Genomic DNA, 15,088 nt, shown 5'->3' with positions numbered 1-15,088 from the left:
GCTTAGCCCAATGGGATCATTGCTTATTATTCCTATCAGAGACAGCTTAATTCTTCTCAGCAGTGTAGGCAAAATTGAATGTTGTTGTTCCCGGGAGAGCTGACAGGGTCAGGCAGGTTTTCAAGGGGATATGGTGTAGGGGACATGGAAAGTTTTCAATGTTGGGAGTGTCGATATGTTTGAAATGATTGTGAGATGTTTAGGAATGCTGCAGAATAAGGCTGGATTATTATAAACACTCAAAACCTACATGAAGGTCATCATAGTATAGTTAATGTCCCATTTGTTTGGGCATCTTTGGCTTTGCAAAAACCAACTCTGCAAGCAGCAAATACACAGCCTAAAATGATCAAGTAAGTATTTATTGTCCATCACACACACAAAATAGCTAGGATTTAATGAGTTTATAAACTCACTGCCTGGAAGTGTCTTTGCCGCCTAGAAGTGTCTTTTCTGGTCAGCAACATCTCTGATGGAGTCAGGAAGGGAAGAGTTGCCCTCTGTGTCTTGCTGGAGCTCCTCCGTGGTGTTGCTGAGTTGCCATCTTCCACCCGCCCTGACATGGGCATGGGTGCCAACAACTGAGCAGCACTGGACTCTCAGTTCACACAGGACCGGAGTACTCCTAACTCAGACCGCACTGGGGCTGGGATGGTTTCTGGCAGAAGTTATGGTATGAATGTTACCCGAGCTCAGCTGTCCCCAACATGGGACGTATTGCAGCATCAAGTGTAGAAACAAAGGCTGTGTTATGTGGGTCAGTGAATAACGGAGTGAAACAAAGTTGGAGGAGATGGAGACTTTCCAATGTGAGAGAGTGACTTGTTTTGCATAGGAGGGCCCAACAAGCATGGCATCTTGTCCTAGTTTCTTAAGACCCAGTCATGCTCCCCAAAAGTACAATGTCAAGCAGAAACTGTCAGAGGAATGTCAAAATAGAAACAGTATGGATCATAAATATAATTCTAGCATAGCTCCCAAAATCAGAACTACTCCAACTTTTTTTGTTGCTAAGAAATATCAAGGTATGAAAAATGATAAGGTGACTGCAGCAAACTGTGTTATACGTAGTCATTCAGATAGGTCACTTGATTGTGAAGCAAAATAGCATTGTCCTTCAGGATTCAACCTAGCTAAAATAATACATCTTACATCATCAGGATTTTATTGCCAAAAAATGTGCTAGTTCTTTTCTTCAGTTGGGGGAAAAAAAATTACTAAAGGCTTGGTTGAAAATCTATATTCTTTTCCATGGATACTGATATTTCAAAACAATATCAAATGTTTTTAACACTTTTTCATTCCTGCATGGTTATTTGATTACTTTCAAGAAGAAAATGAAAGTATCTTAGAAATATATGGAAATATAAAAGGCAGAGTGTGACCAAATGGTTTGAACTTTGAAAGTGTGTTACCCATTGCAGCTGATAACGCTAACATTAACCTAGAGGCACCAGACTGCTTGCAGACTAACATAAAATAAGAATAAATATTTGCTTTCAGTTGTTGCCCTTTTCATAATATTCTGCATGGTATAACAAAATAGTCATTATTTATAGACATGAAACAGAAGTCTTGATAATATTTTTCTTGCAATGTTACCGGCATCTCTGTTGGTCAGCCATTAAAATATGGAAATGATGAGGCCTGTCCATTGAATAATTATGATTATATCCTGCAGTAGAATGGATCTTAAAAAAAAAAAAACTTTTTTTTTTTTTGGTGTTGCTTGTTCAGTGAGAAATGCCCAATTTTTATCTTAGAATTCTTTAAGAATGAAAAAGATGATCATGATTCAGAGTTGGTTAAATGTGACTGCGGCTTCTGTCAGAATGTTTTAAAACATTTTATGTTTCTGATGCTGTCTAAAATTGGATCTTTGCTCAAACTTGACATAATGCCTTAATTAAAGGATAGGTTACAACAAAATATTTATGACAAGTTCTTCTGTCAAAAATGTAACTCATCTGAAAACAAATCCTGATAGAGTGGAAAGAAAGGAATAAAGATGTATTCAGTAACATGTGTTTGATTTCAGAAAAGGAAATTACCATGGCCTGTAGTTTCCCATGCATGCTTCTGGAGTCTTTAACTAGGAAATGTTTGATCTTGAAATCCTTTTTTCTCAATATCTTAAAATTTGTGGAATTGATATCTCGTTTTATCTTGAAATACATCAAGACAAAGAGTAGCTCTTTCAGTAATGCGTGTAAAGGGCTTTATGGATTTATTAAATCAAGACACATTAGAAAGTTCCAAAAATAATTGTAAATCTGATTTAAATAACATGTTCCAGCTTAGGGTAACTAAATTTAATACTCAATGCTAGTAGTAATGTGCATCTGAGAGAAAAACATGACACACTAAGTAAAATGTTTCTCTGAATGGTGTTATAGAGTTTTCTTCCTGTGCTAGCTACCCAACAGCCTATTATCTCCCCATGTGTAGAAATTTTACAAGTTCTGTGTACCCAAACCAGTGACCTCCCCTTCTAATACAGAGATGCTCTTCACATACTGTATTCTAGCTGTCCTCATTATTTTAGCTGTCATTCCTTACTTGTTTGCTTCTATGAATGTGTCAACGACTCCCAGGCAATCTACTCGAGCAGAATGATGCCAAACAATGAGACCTAAAACACAGCAGAATGTTGTAGTAGAACAACATAACTTCCATGATGTAATAGCTAGCATGCTAATAGTTACTTAACAGAGAAAATGTTTTCTCTCTGATAAAAAAAAATAATTTTGGGAGGTGTCAAAAAATAGACCTTTTCAAAAGATCCCCACTCTCATCTTTTGCAAATTTGAATCTACAGTAAGTTGAAAATGTTTCGTGCTTCATAAAGGGAACTTGTGAAGAAGAAGCATTAATTTCTAGCTAATATATGGGCTACATATATTAGATACAATATAATCAATATAAAATACACTTTGTAAATGCAAGACTTTTGTCTGGCTGGAGCATATTAATAGGCTATAAGGGAAAAATGGTGTACTTGAGATTTCAGGGAAACTGGATTTAATTTGTTTTTGTTCAAAATTTATATGTTTTCCTTGGAAGACTGTTCATGTCGTATTTTGTGCATGTTTGTCCTGTAGAGTGGTGGGGGCTCTGCTTTTCTTTTTGGAAATACCTTATAAATTCAATCTTGTTGCAGTTTTTAATTTTTAGTATTTAATCGATCATATGTATGAAAAAGAATGTACATTCTTTTCTTTTTCTCTCTCCTCTCACTTATTGTACAATATAGGCAGACATAGATCTGTTTCTATTTTCAGATACTTATATTTTTAAGAAAACACAATTACCATTACAAATTCTACACTACAAGTTGTAAGATAATAGCATTAGAATCATGTTATATAATGACACTATATAACGATACCATAATGATACACATATCTGGATCTTACTATTGGTATAAGAAAAATAAATGAAAGCTCTGAAAGTAAATGAGTATTTAATTAAATACCGTTCAAACTTCTTTGGTGAGAAGGTGATTGTCTTGATAGTGGAATTTAAACCCTTATCTCTGCTTTATGACTTTGGACATTGCTTTCTAGTTGGCAACAAATGGGAAATTTCAGCGTAAACAGCTACAAGCAGGCAAATATTGTAGACAAACTTACTTGCTGCTGCAGTACTGTGCAAAATTTTCTGTGATATGATTAAAGTTGAAGCCTAAATGGAGATAAAACAAATAGGACTAAGCTAAATCTAAAAGGTAAAGCTGAAGAGGTTTATTTATTTTTAGGCAATGAGATTACTGTTTAAATTGCATTTCATCTCATTATGTGACTGTTGTGTCTGTTACCTCTCTTTCTGACATTAAGCTACTATATACCGCAGATTCCATTAATGACTTTTTGTAGGAGACATTTAGAACATTTCGTAGGAGAGATTATATTTATTTTTCTACTGCACAAAAAGATTTAATTTCTTTTTGAACAGACCTGTGAGTTAATTTATCTGATTAAGGATTAATTATGATAATATGGTACCAATGATTAGCTATCTTCAATGTAAAATTTGAAAATATATTTCCTATATTACAGAACTCTAGACTACATAGCTTGATAGCTTTTGATCTGGTATTGACCTGATATTTTGAAAGTATATTTTTGATGAAGATGGTGGCTTTATTTATTTATTTATTTATTTATTTTTAGGGCCACCATTAAATGGTCATATCTCTGCAAGCAAACGTTGTGTTATAGAGCACATTTTGCTCACAGATGAAAGCTCTTTTTTTTTCTTTTTTTAATCTAAGAGAGCTAATCTTTTATACACAGTTCATAAAAGTTAAACTGACCTTTTTGTCTTTTTTTGTGGCAGTGAACTGTGCAGCTTAAACACTTATAAACCCTTTGTAAGTGATATGACAGAATTCTGTCACAACAGTTTGAAGCATGAAAGTAAATTAATGTTTATACCAGCAGAAACGATTCCTGGTTTCCCAATGAGTACTTCAGTACAGCAGACAGCTTACTTTTCATATAAATAAAAATACATATCAAGGATAGGACTTTCAAAATATTCTGACAAATGCAGTGGTTGTAACAGAGTGTCATGCAAAGGCACTGAGCTGAATTTTGACACTATAGCCCAGATTTTATTTTTTATTTTCTTTTTCTAGAAAGTCACAGCTTCTTTTTTTTTTTTTTTTTTCTGTAGTTTATTCCTTCCTTTGTATTTACTCCTACATAATCATTCCATAATCAAATAATTATCCATTAGTACAGCTGAGGGAAACATGAGAATGCTGAGACAATAGCAAATTAGTTAATAACATCAGCAAAATCCATATTAAGTTGTCTAGTTACTTTAACACATTCTGTTTAAAAAAACAGAACATAGCTCTACTTGACTTACGGGAAATTAAAAGAAAAAAAAAGTTGAGGAGGAAATCTCTATGTTAATATGACCCTATTTAAATGCATCCACTTTCACCTTTTGTAAGTTCTAAATCACAGTAAGCTGCAAATATTTCCCACTTCACAGTAGGAACTTGGGAGGGAGAAACATTGATTTCTACCTAAGACATATCTAATGTGATCAAGAAAAAAATCCTGGTGAATGTAAGCCTTTTGTCATGATATATTAAGGGATGAGGGAAAATACCAATTTTGATTTTTAGAAAGTAGAGTTGTGTTGGTTTTCTTTGAATTTAATATTAATGGCAATGATGATGATATCTGATAATGATTTCTTTGGGGGTACTCCATCTAGATTTTTCAGGATTGACCATACCTTCTGGGGAGGAATAGGCTTTCATTTAACTGTGTATATGTAGCCTTATGTATTGAGCTGAGCAGAGATGACATCTAATTGAAAAGAACAGCTATGTGGCTGAGAGTAATGGAGATTAATTAATGTAGTGTTATTGCTAGAGAATTGTTTGTGATAAATTTTGCAGTTATTTTGTATACAATGGGAATATGAGAGACTGGATTATAATTGTCATGGGGTTGAAGGATGTCCCAGTTTATGGTCTCTCACTATTGCATTTTTCCTCCCTAAATTGTTTTTTTTCCAGACCAGATGTTTCTTCCTGTACTTAGTTTTAGTAAATGGTTTAAATACTTGACATCAAATTCTGTCAATGTGTAAGTAGATTTAATGCTGTTTTCAGTAAATTTTTTCCCTATGCATATCAGGGCTGCAACTGGCTGGCCAAACAGGATTTGTTCAAGACAGGATTTCAACCTGGAACAATAATGCAGCTGTAGCATCTTTCCTAAGAAAATCCCAGTTAATATCCTTAAATTATTCTCTTATGTCAGTTTTGATTATGTTACAAGTACTATACAGTTTGAAGCATTGGCATAATAATAATATGCTACATTCATAAGTATTAGAATTTTTCTGTAATTAGTTCAATTTGTAATTTAAAAATATTAAGAGAGAAAACAGCTTTTTTTTTTTTTTTTAAGGGAGGAATTGCATGTAAAGGATGACTGCAGCAATATTAGTAAAAGGCAGGAAGCTATATCATTGCTAATCAATCTAGAGAGCTCTGTCTCTTACAGATGTCAATACAAAGTTAAGTGCTAAAATAATTGTAGTGTAGGCTTTCTCATAATTACTGTTGTTCATTTGGTATGTTGTGCAAAAAAAGATAAAAGAGGAATTTGCTTTGCAGTCAGCAGTCGCCAATCTCTAAGGAGAAGGAAAGAAGATAGCAGAAGGCTGATAGTCATCCATCATTCCTGACAATTTCACAGCCTAGAATAACTTGACAGAGACCCAGAACAAATGTTGTTGAGCTGAGTGAATTGACAAAATGCTGCTAAGCTGAGTGAATTGACTTTCTGATGTCAAAGAAGGACCTGTTTGAAGTGGCTGATGATTTTCCTTCTCTGATTTCAGAAATGCTGATGTTTAAACTGCTTTGTGGTATGAATGCTCAGAGCAGATTTGGAAACTGGGGAACAGTTTAAAACTTTCTCTACGTATTTGTAAGGACTTTATTAGCTAATATGCTTCTGGTCAGGAAGTATGTGAGTTTGATCACAATAGTAAAGAGGGTTTGAACTTTGCATTTTCTTGCTCTAGACAGTCAAGAAGCAGGCATAAGGGATCAGAATTGTTCCTAATGTGTCTCAAACAAGACATTTTTGAAGGACGGTGGCTCATGTCACTTCCATCTCTCTTGGGGCTGTACTAGCTACTCTTCCACTATCCTCGGAAAAGTCCTTGGTAGCAGTTTGTTACTGGTCAAACTCTGTCTCTCTGCAGAATGTGGGAATGAATCAACTGTCTTTGAATGCCCATTCCCCCCCCACCTTTTTTTTTTTTTTTTTTTTTTTTTTAGTTTAAACCACTCTTGCATTGTGTTTAGAATAGGTACAAAATCTTTGCATTAGAACAGCAGAATAAGGTAAGTTGTGACACAGTTTCCATTTAAGTATGTAAAGGAGATATTTTTCCAGCTATTTATTAGGAAAAAAAATGAGATTGTAAATGTTCCTAAATTATGATAATTAGACAGTTATTTACCAATAAATATTGCCAGTTTTATCTAGTATTGAAAGACTAACCTTCTAAATTGCTTACAGCCATTAAAATGTAAGAACACAGACTGCAAAGCTAAGTGGAAAAAACTCTTATTTTGTAAAGACACTTTATATTTTAGAAGTATAAAAGAAACATATTGTAAATAGGATGTGTGGGCTAAGCATGCCATCACTGATCAATAATGTAAAAGGTTTAGCGGGTTTATTTGTAAACCTAACAGCACAGATTTAGTCAGAATGGGGTCCTGCACTGTGCATCCAGGCATTTAATGTTAGGAACAAAGAATTTCATTAGTATGGAAAACACTCTGCTGTCACTCCCCAATCTCTTTGAATTGTTTCCCAATATATTCTTACATTTCTGTTGTGTATGCCTTTTTAAAATTATTATTTATTATTATTATTATTAGCTTAGATGTATTACTAGTACAGTGCTTCATTATTAATTTAACTTCACTATAAATTGGCAGAAGGAACAGATATTTTGAAAATGCTTTGATTCCTAGTAATGGTATTATAGCGACTATATTTATGATCACATAGTTGTAGCCAATATAAAGAAGTTACAGTATGAAACCTACTAGTCTACTACATTTGCCCTTCTTTCTAGTATCCTTAAAAATAAATATATGATGCCTAATAGACTGAGGCATAGTTCTAGTATTTTAATGGCTTCTCTTACAAGATTAAAGCAGCAACTGAGAGATATAAAGAAGAAATTCGGTGAGCCAGTTTTATTGTATCTTGGTGCTAGAATTAAAACACCAAAATGTTATGTACCACAGTGTTGTCCCATTTCTTCTCCCTTCCCTTCCCTCATCACAAGAGAGAAAAAAGCCCTGAACTTTCATAACAGTTAAAGACTTTCTCCCATTTGAAGTTTAGGACAATTTTTACTCTGCATTTCTCTAGAAGTCTTACCTAATCAATACAGTACATCCAAGAAGATGTTTCTAGGGATAAAATAGCTGTCATTTGTCATATTCTAATCAGAAGCTACTTCAAATGATATCAAATATTTTGTCTGTATTTCTTAGTGAAGCTTTTATTTGCCAATAATTAGATATGAGAGCTTCACTGAAGACAGTTTTCTATATATAATTTACTGACAGTATGTTGTAACTGGGTAGTTATGTGCATTACTGTGGTGTAGGAATGTGCAGGAATCTTTTCTCAGGGACTAAATGTTTCAACGAATGGACCTATTTGAACTATTATATAGATTTGAAAAAGAATATTTGAACATTTTAATAATTCATTCTTTAATTTATTTTTTAGTTTCAGGTTGTAAAACAAAAGTTTGTTTGCAGACTGCAGATTCTACAAATGCTTTTCAGTTTATCTGAAGTTGTCATCTGTCCGACAAAGATATTTTGTTTGAGATATTCATCATTTTGTGACGTTGTGTTTTGTTACACTGCTCCAGTATTTCACTTCTGGGAACTAAAAGTTGTTTTTTTGAGGTTTAGGCACGCTGCAGGATGCAAAAAGCATCAGATTCTTCTGTATTTGAAAGCTTTTGGGCCATCAAGAGATCAAAAGCTGCCAGAATCAAACCTGAGATCTGCCATTATAAATAAGGCACTGACAATTTTTATTGTGAGAGGTCGTCCCCTGGGTGAAAGAAATGAATTGCCCTGTTTTTTTTATAAGAAAAATCTGTATATGCAATGATATATTTCTTGAGAAACTTTATGTATAATACATGGAAGTCCCGTCTTGACATATTTTGGTGCTAAAATAACCATTTTAGCTTACTTATACATCTATCAAGATAAAAATAAATCTTAAGATCCAGTCAGCAATATGAAATTCTTTGGACAACAGCTGCCCTGCTTTTGAACTATAATTTATTCTGTTAATCTTGTATTTATATATGGAAGTTTATGAAATGCAAAGATTTTTTTTTAATTTTTTTTTACAAACACGGAACTTTAAAAATTTATCAGACCATTTTAAGACTGTTTCTCAGAATTACATTCAATGAAGATATAAATGATCATCATTAAAAAAAAATCTAATAATTAATACAAGTCTTAACAAAAGGGAATAACTACAGTAATTTAACATATTTACCATTGATTATATTTGTAATACATATGGTCAAAACCCTGAAACAATTTACAGAAGTCTTCATATATGAATATTTATATATGAATGTCTTTGAATTGTTATGTTTGTTTGCCGTTGGTGAGTACATAATGCAAAACTACTACAGTTACCACCTTAAAACTTAGCAATAAGATTAGCAATAGAACTTAGCAAAACTTAGCAATAGAAGCAAATGTCTATACCAATGTTATTTCAAAGTGATCTATAAGAATTATTCAATAAAGATGTTCCTTATATGTATAATTCTGCTTTATTTTCACTGTTTTTTTCATATTTTTAATAAGTTTTAGAATTGTCAGTATTCTGGTAAAATATTGTGTAGTCTTGTTTAAATAAAGTTACAAATTTGGACAAAATTTTAATGGATCCTGTAAGTTTTTTTTGTTTGTTTTGTTCAATAAGCTTTTTCTTTTTTTTTTTTTTTCCCAGCCATTTACTTAGGAAAAAACATCTATAAACATGAGCTGTGATACACAATGTAAGAAAAGTAATTGTTCTCTCTGAAAGAGGGTACCTGACTGCCATATATTTTAGAAGGTGGGCAGTGTTTAGTAGGGAACAAACCTCACGGTCACATTTTTATCAGTGTTTCATAAAAGTTGCCATGGTACAGACAAAAAACATACAATTACTATTAAACTGCCTTTATACATAAAGACAGCCCAAGCTACTTGTTATGAATGGATTATTTATACACAGACACTATTCTGAGCTTGTTGTGTGTTCAGATTCTGCAAGTTGTGCTGAACTGTCACCTGAAGAAAGGTCTGTGTTTCAGAGAGTCTTTGGTGGCAGAGTGGGTACTCAGTGCTATCACAGAGAGTGAATGACTCAGCTTTCCCACACTGGGGATCACAGCAGCTGGGGTGAACACAGACTGTTAAGATTGCTTTGATTTGTGCCAAGGAAATCCCTAATGATCTGGAACTAGGGCAGAACTAAACTGCGTATTTTACCCTCTTGAGACATGCTATGCTCCTCTTGCAGCTGACACCCCAAATCTGAATCACCACTTTATTTCTTACAGTCACATTTACATCTTGAATCTTCATTCCTGGAGTATCTAAAATTCCAGTTGACATCAGTGTCAAGTGTGTAAGGAGCAGAGAAAAGTGTTCTCCCAGGTGATAGGTATTTGTGTTTTGTTGACAGAGCACTTGCCAAATCTTGTAGAAAACTCTTCATTATTTTTGAAGCTCATATACTATTTTCTATTTATTGAAGTCTTCTAGTCATACCACTGCATACACTTACTTTTATTCATATTTTTCTGCCTCTTTTGTGATAAGTGGATTCCTCCTTCTCCCTATGCTTGGCCACCAAAGTAGTTTTGCAGATTTTTGACTTTCTGATACATAGTTATAGGCTGGCTCTTGGTGCACGCCATTAGTCATATGGTAACTATAGATAAAAGTAAAATCAAAGGAAGACTTGTCATATACGTTGGAGTTAAAAAAAAAAAAAAGTCCACATAAACTGCATTAGCATTTGGGCATAGTATGGTTAGATTTTTAGTCAATTCTGGAAAAGTAAAGGTGGTCAGCTGTAGTTCCCAAAGGAATTGAGAAATGTCTCAGATTTCTAGTTAAAAATACTTTTGCTAATGTGATGTTGATAGTCTGTATCTTCCGCTGTTATGATTTTTAACCTCTAGGAAATATTAAAGGAAATGTGTTTAAATATTGTTTCCAAAAAAGCTCCTCTAAGTCTTTTCCAACAGTCCGGGATTGAAAAACAAAGTGTGAAAGGTCTTTTGCATAACTATGGCTAATATTGAGATATGATATTAAGATACTATGTTATGAAGAAATATTATCAATTTTTTAACATTTTCTCAGAAGGAATTTCAGCAACTTTCCATATTACATCAAATGGTCATATTAACAAGTGTAGATTTTAGATGTTAACATGCACAGAGCATTTGTGGTAGCCTTATAACTATAATCTGCTGCAACTGTTTTTTTGCAGAAGAATAAGAATAGAGATGATATTTCTCTACCAAGAGGACACTTTGAAACAGATTTTTACAATAGCTTTTGGAAGTGAGTGGAGGTAAAATCAAATCTGTAAGATATTGAAAGGGGCTTTGGTCAAATATGATGTGATTTCTTCCGAGAAGATGTTCAGCACTGTACCATGTTTATCTCTTTTTGGAGACTCATTTTTGGTGGAAATTTACCAGAATTTGTGCTGAGACTTGCTCAGTATCTAAGCAATGTTTTTGATAACTTAATATAATGGTTTGAGCAAAGTACTTCAAAGCCAATAAACATGAGTGATCCACCCTCAAATTCCTTTTATTCATACAACATTTCAGACTGATTTACATAAACTACCCAAACAATATTACATTTAAAGTTGATCTTTAACAGTAATAAAAATGTCTCTGAATCCCAAAGCTGCAGAAATGTCACTTCCAATCTACAGTGATTAGTTGCAAAGTATAAATTGTGCCTATGGGGTTTTGGTAAATCCAGCATCTTTTCCCCATATTGTTAGACTGTCTTAAATCCTGAATCAGAAATCCACCCTTATTCAGGAAGGAAGTATGAGTGCTTACTTAACTTGAAGTCTCCAGGAATGCTTAAAAGTGTGGCTAAGTATATATTTGAGAGCTTTTCTGAATATAAATGTACTTTAATCCATGTTCAAAGCTCAGTCAGGAAAAAATGTAAGTTTTATATATGGCATTTAAAAAAAAAGGACCAAGTGGCTGGACTGCAGTTATACTGCATGCCCCAAGAATAATAGTTATCTTTGTTTTGGTGCAGTTGTTGTATGTTTCTTTGTTTGCTTGTTTTCCCCTTGAAGGTGGGGCTAGTGCCAGAGAGGAAAGACATTTTTGTTATGCAACTGCAGCACAGGACACATGACTTCAGACTCTGAACTCTCATGTTCAAATCCTCCCACTTTTGTTTAGCTGTTCTCCTGTTCATGACGTTGCCAAAACAATTTTTTAACAGACTGCAAATCACCTTTGCAAATGGACAGAGACCATCATTTGAATCCAACAGTTGGCATTTCAGCTTCAGAATGGGATTTTCAAAGCCAGGAGGACATTTTAAATATCCCCTTACTGTTATGGTTAGTTAAGTGAGCTGTGAGGTCTTATTCTAAATATCAAATAGACAGGTACATGAAAATAGCAGGAATTAGATCAGATTTCCTTCTCCTTAGCCCTGTACAAAACTTTGAATAGTCTGTTACTACAAAAGCTGGACACTTAGGGTAGTTTAAATAGTGAAAATTGAAAATACAAGAAATCATGTACTGAAGTACTTTAGAAATCAAGCAATTTATCAACTCAATACCACAAGCTACTAGTTGTTGATGTTAAAATTGCAACATATACTAACATATCGATTACGTTTTCTTATAGAAATAGGTGTATGTGTAAATGTTGCAACATTGCAAAAGGATTCACCCAGAAAGAGAACAACAACAAAAAGTATTTTAACTTTGCTGTAAGAATAACAAGGTATTAATTTTATGAAAGAAAACAAGAGGTTAAATGTCATAACAATATCCTAACACACTTTTTTTTTTTTTTTTTCCCTTTCGGTGGCACTGCAGCTTCTCCAGTAAAGATCCCATTCCAGTTCTGTCTCAATATAAGAAAACCACAGAATATTAGGAAACCTTTAGTCCGTTACTATTCACAACCATGCATGGCAGAACATAGAAGGTTCAAAGGTTTCATTGTAATAGCAATCAAAACACTTGAATTAAAAAGAAGAGAAAACCAAGGACCTCTGTGAATAACCTGGACACAAAGCCCATCTGTGCTTAGTTTCTGGAGAAGTAAATAGAGAGGTTTTATACATTTGCAAGGCTAGGATCCCAGTAACCTAACCAAGACCACTGTCAGTAGTAACAAGTAGTTGTAGACATCAAAATGTCTTTGTTTTTGCAACCCTTCAGAGAACACTGAGGCAAATATATGTTGCTGGTTTTGAGCTCTCCCATATATTCTGTCTTTCAGCTTTCTATGTTTGTTATGTCCTTCTTTTCCACCACGGGTTTTTCCCACAAGCTCCAGACGAACAATAGCTTTTAACTGTGAAAAATGCCAGCTGCAAAAATCCAAAGTAAACAATTGCTGGAAAAGCTTCATCCAAATCTCTCTCTAACAGGGCTTTCTTTATCTTCCTTTTGCTTCTTGTAAGGACTCACACGTGAAAAGAATTTCATTCTCATCTTTCAGCCTGGGTATCAGACAGATTTCTGCCTTTGTGTTTGCATGCTATTTAAATTGCAATTATTACCTTCTGTGTTTCAGGGGTTGAGCAAAATCATGATCCATACAAATATTGCTACCTCTCTGTCATTGTTAGTGCCACTCTCACCTACTGTCTTAAAGTATTTCCGTGGGAGTGTCAGTTGTCAACACTCCACCTGCATGCTTTGAGTAGTTATGGCTGTTTGGTTATCCATCACAAATGGCTAATTTGTTGATAAGTGTATCTCTTGTCCATAAGAGAGGCTTTAATTCTGGATCATAGGCTGACTGTTGCGCTTCATGAATGGCCTAGAAATATTGAAAAGAACAGGTGATCAGAACACTCCATGTGTAAGTGCTTTCCACTTCATTCTCCGGTCTACAGTAGCACACCTTATACCTGTGCTCATAGGCATTTATTTATTTATTTATTTATTTTAAAAACAGTGGTTCCCTATAACCATGACGCAGTGGCTATTTCTGCTCCTGTTCCCTTTTTCCAGGCTGGTCTTGTTGTTTTGAAGCCTCCTGTGAAAATTGTGAAAATATTTTTGTGAAAATATTTTATTGATAGCATTGTCCTTTTTTTTTTTTTTTTTTTTATCACTGAAAGTATTTAATTATTATTTAAAATCCTACCAAACTTCGCAGAATTTCTTCTCACTGGATAAAAAAATTCTACTAGGAAAAGGAAAACTTAAGTCTTTTCAGGTGCTTCCTCTTGAGGGATGTAAGATATCAGCAAATTTTGCAAACGTTCCAGAACAGCCAGCTGTTACTATCCACCTGCAGCCATAATATTGACTGAAAAGAGTATGGAACCTAAACACGGATAGCTTCTGTAATTATGTAGAAAGAGTTTAATACATGACTATACTTCAAATGTCATCTGGCAATGGTTGCTGCACGGCATGGAATACATTAGGAAATAAGATAGCAGGTTTAGAAAGTCTCAGTGAAAGACTGTTTCCTGATTTTCTATTTCAACTGATTCCTGAAAATACCCGTATATACTGAAAGTCAATGACAGGACCAACAGGGCTCAGCTGTCCAGTCAAATATCAGATAAAATGTTGATTACATATTCCTGCAGCACTACAATTTGCTAGAAATGTAACTAGAAGTGGTTCTTTGTCTAAAGATTGTGCATATATGAAAAGAGAAGAAAATGAAAAGTATTTTTTTTCTCTCAGAGCTGATTAAATAAAGATACCTTATTTTTATTTTTATTTTTATTTTTTTCACATATTTTGGCCTTTTGTTAAAAAAAAAGAGTGGAAGAAGTTTGGAAAGAAGCTTTCAACTTCAAATCTGTTTTCAGCTCTGTAGCCTGGTTATATGCCCTATCAAGGCCCTTACTATTTTCTTTTTGATGAATCAACACGATGCAATGTAAGTCTTGTGACAGAATTGCAATTTTTTCAGAGATTTTGGCCCAAGGGAGCAAACAACCCAAGTTGGTCTAATCACACCACTGCTGGCTTTCTAAATAGACATTTTGAGTTTTCAGCTGAAAGCTTCAGATTATCAATGTTCAGATGAAAGTAAAAACATTACTAGAAAGATGACTTCTGTTGCTGGGGAGGGGTGCTGAATAAAAAATTTGCCATTTTCCTAAGATATGTTGAATGGTGACTCACTTCATCACTTTGAGTGACTCTTGCCCTCTTGCCCAATATTTAGGTTTGACATACCATGCAGAGAAGCCAGATTAGGGGTATAACACTAAATAAACACA

The 15,088-nt window shown here is 34.1% G+C and overlaps 1 protein-coding gene across 3 annotated transcripts in view; it reads left to right on the top strand.

Annotated features, from left to right (window-relative positions):
* Positions 1-15,088, top strand: part of BEND5 (BEN domain containing 5) — a 586,011-nt gene that overhangs the window by 207,525 nt on the left and 363,398 nt on the right. The gene's annotated exons all lie outside the window — the stretch shown is intronic.

Source organism: Cygnus olor, chromosome 8 (assembly GCF_009769625.2).
Source record: "Cygnus olor isolate bCygOlo1 chromosome 8, bCygOlo1.pri.v2, whole genome shotgun sequence".
Taxonomy (NCBI): Eukaryota; Metazoa; Chordata; class Aves; order Anseriformes; family Anatidae; genus Cygnus; species Cygnus olor.
The sequence above is the reverse complement of the archived record's forward strand: the minus strand, read 5'-3'. Positions and strand labels throughout refer to the sequence as shown.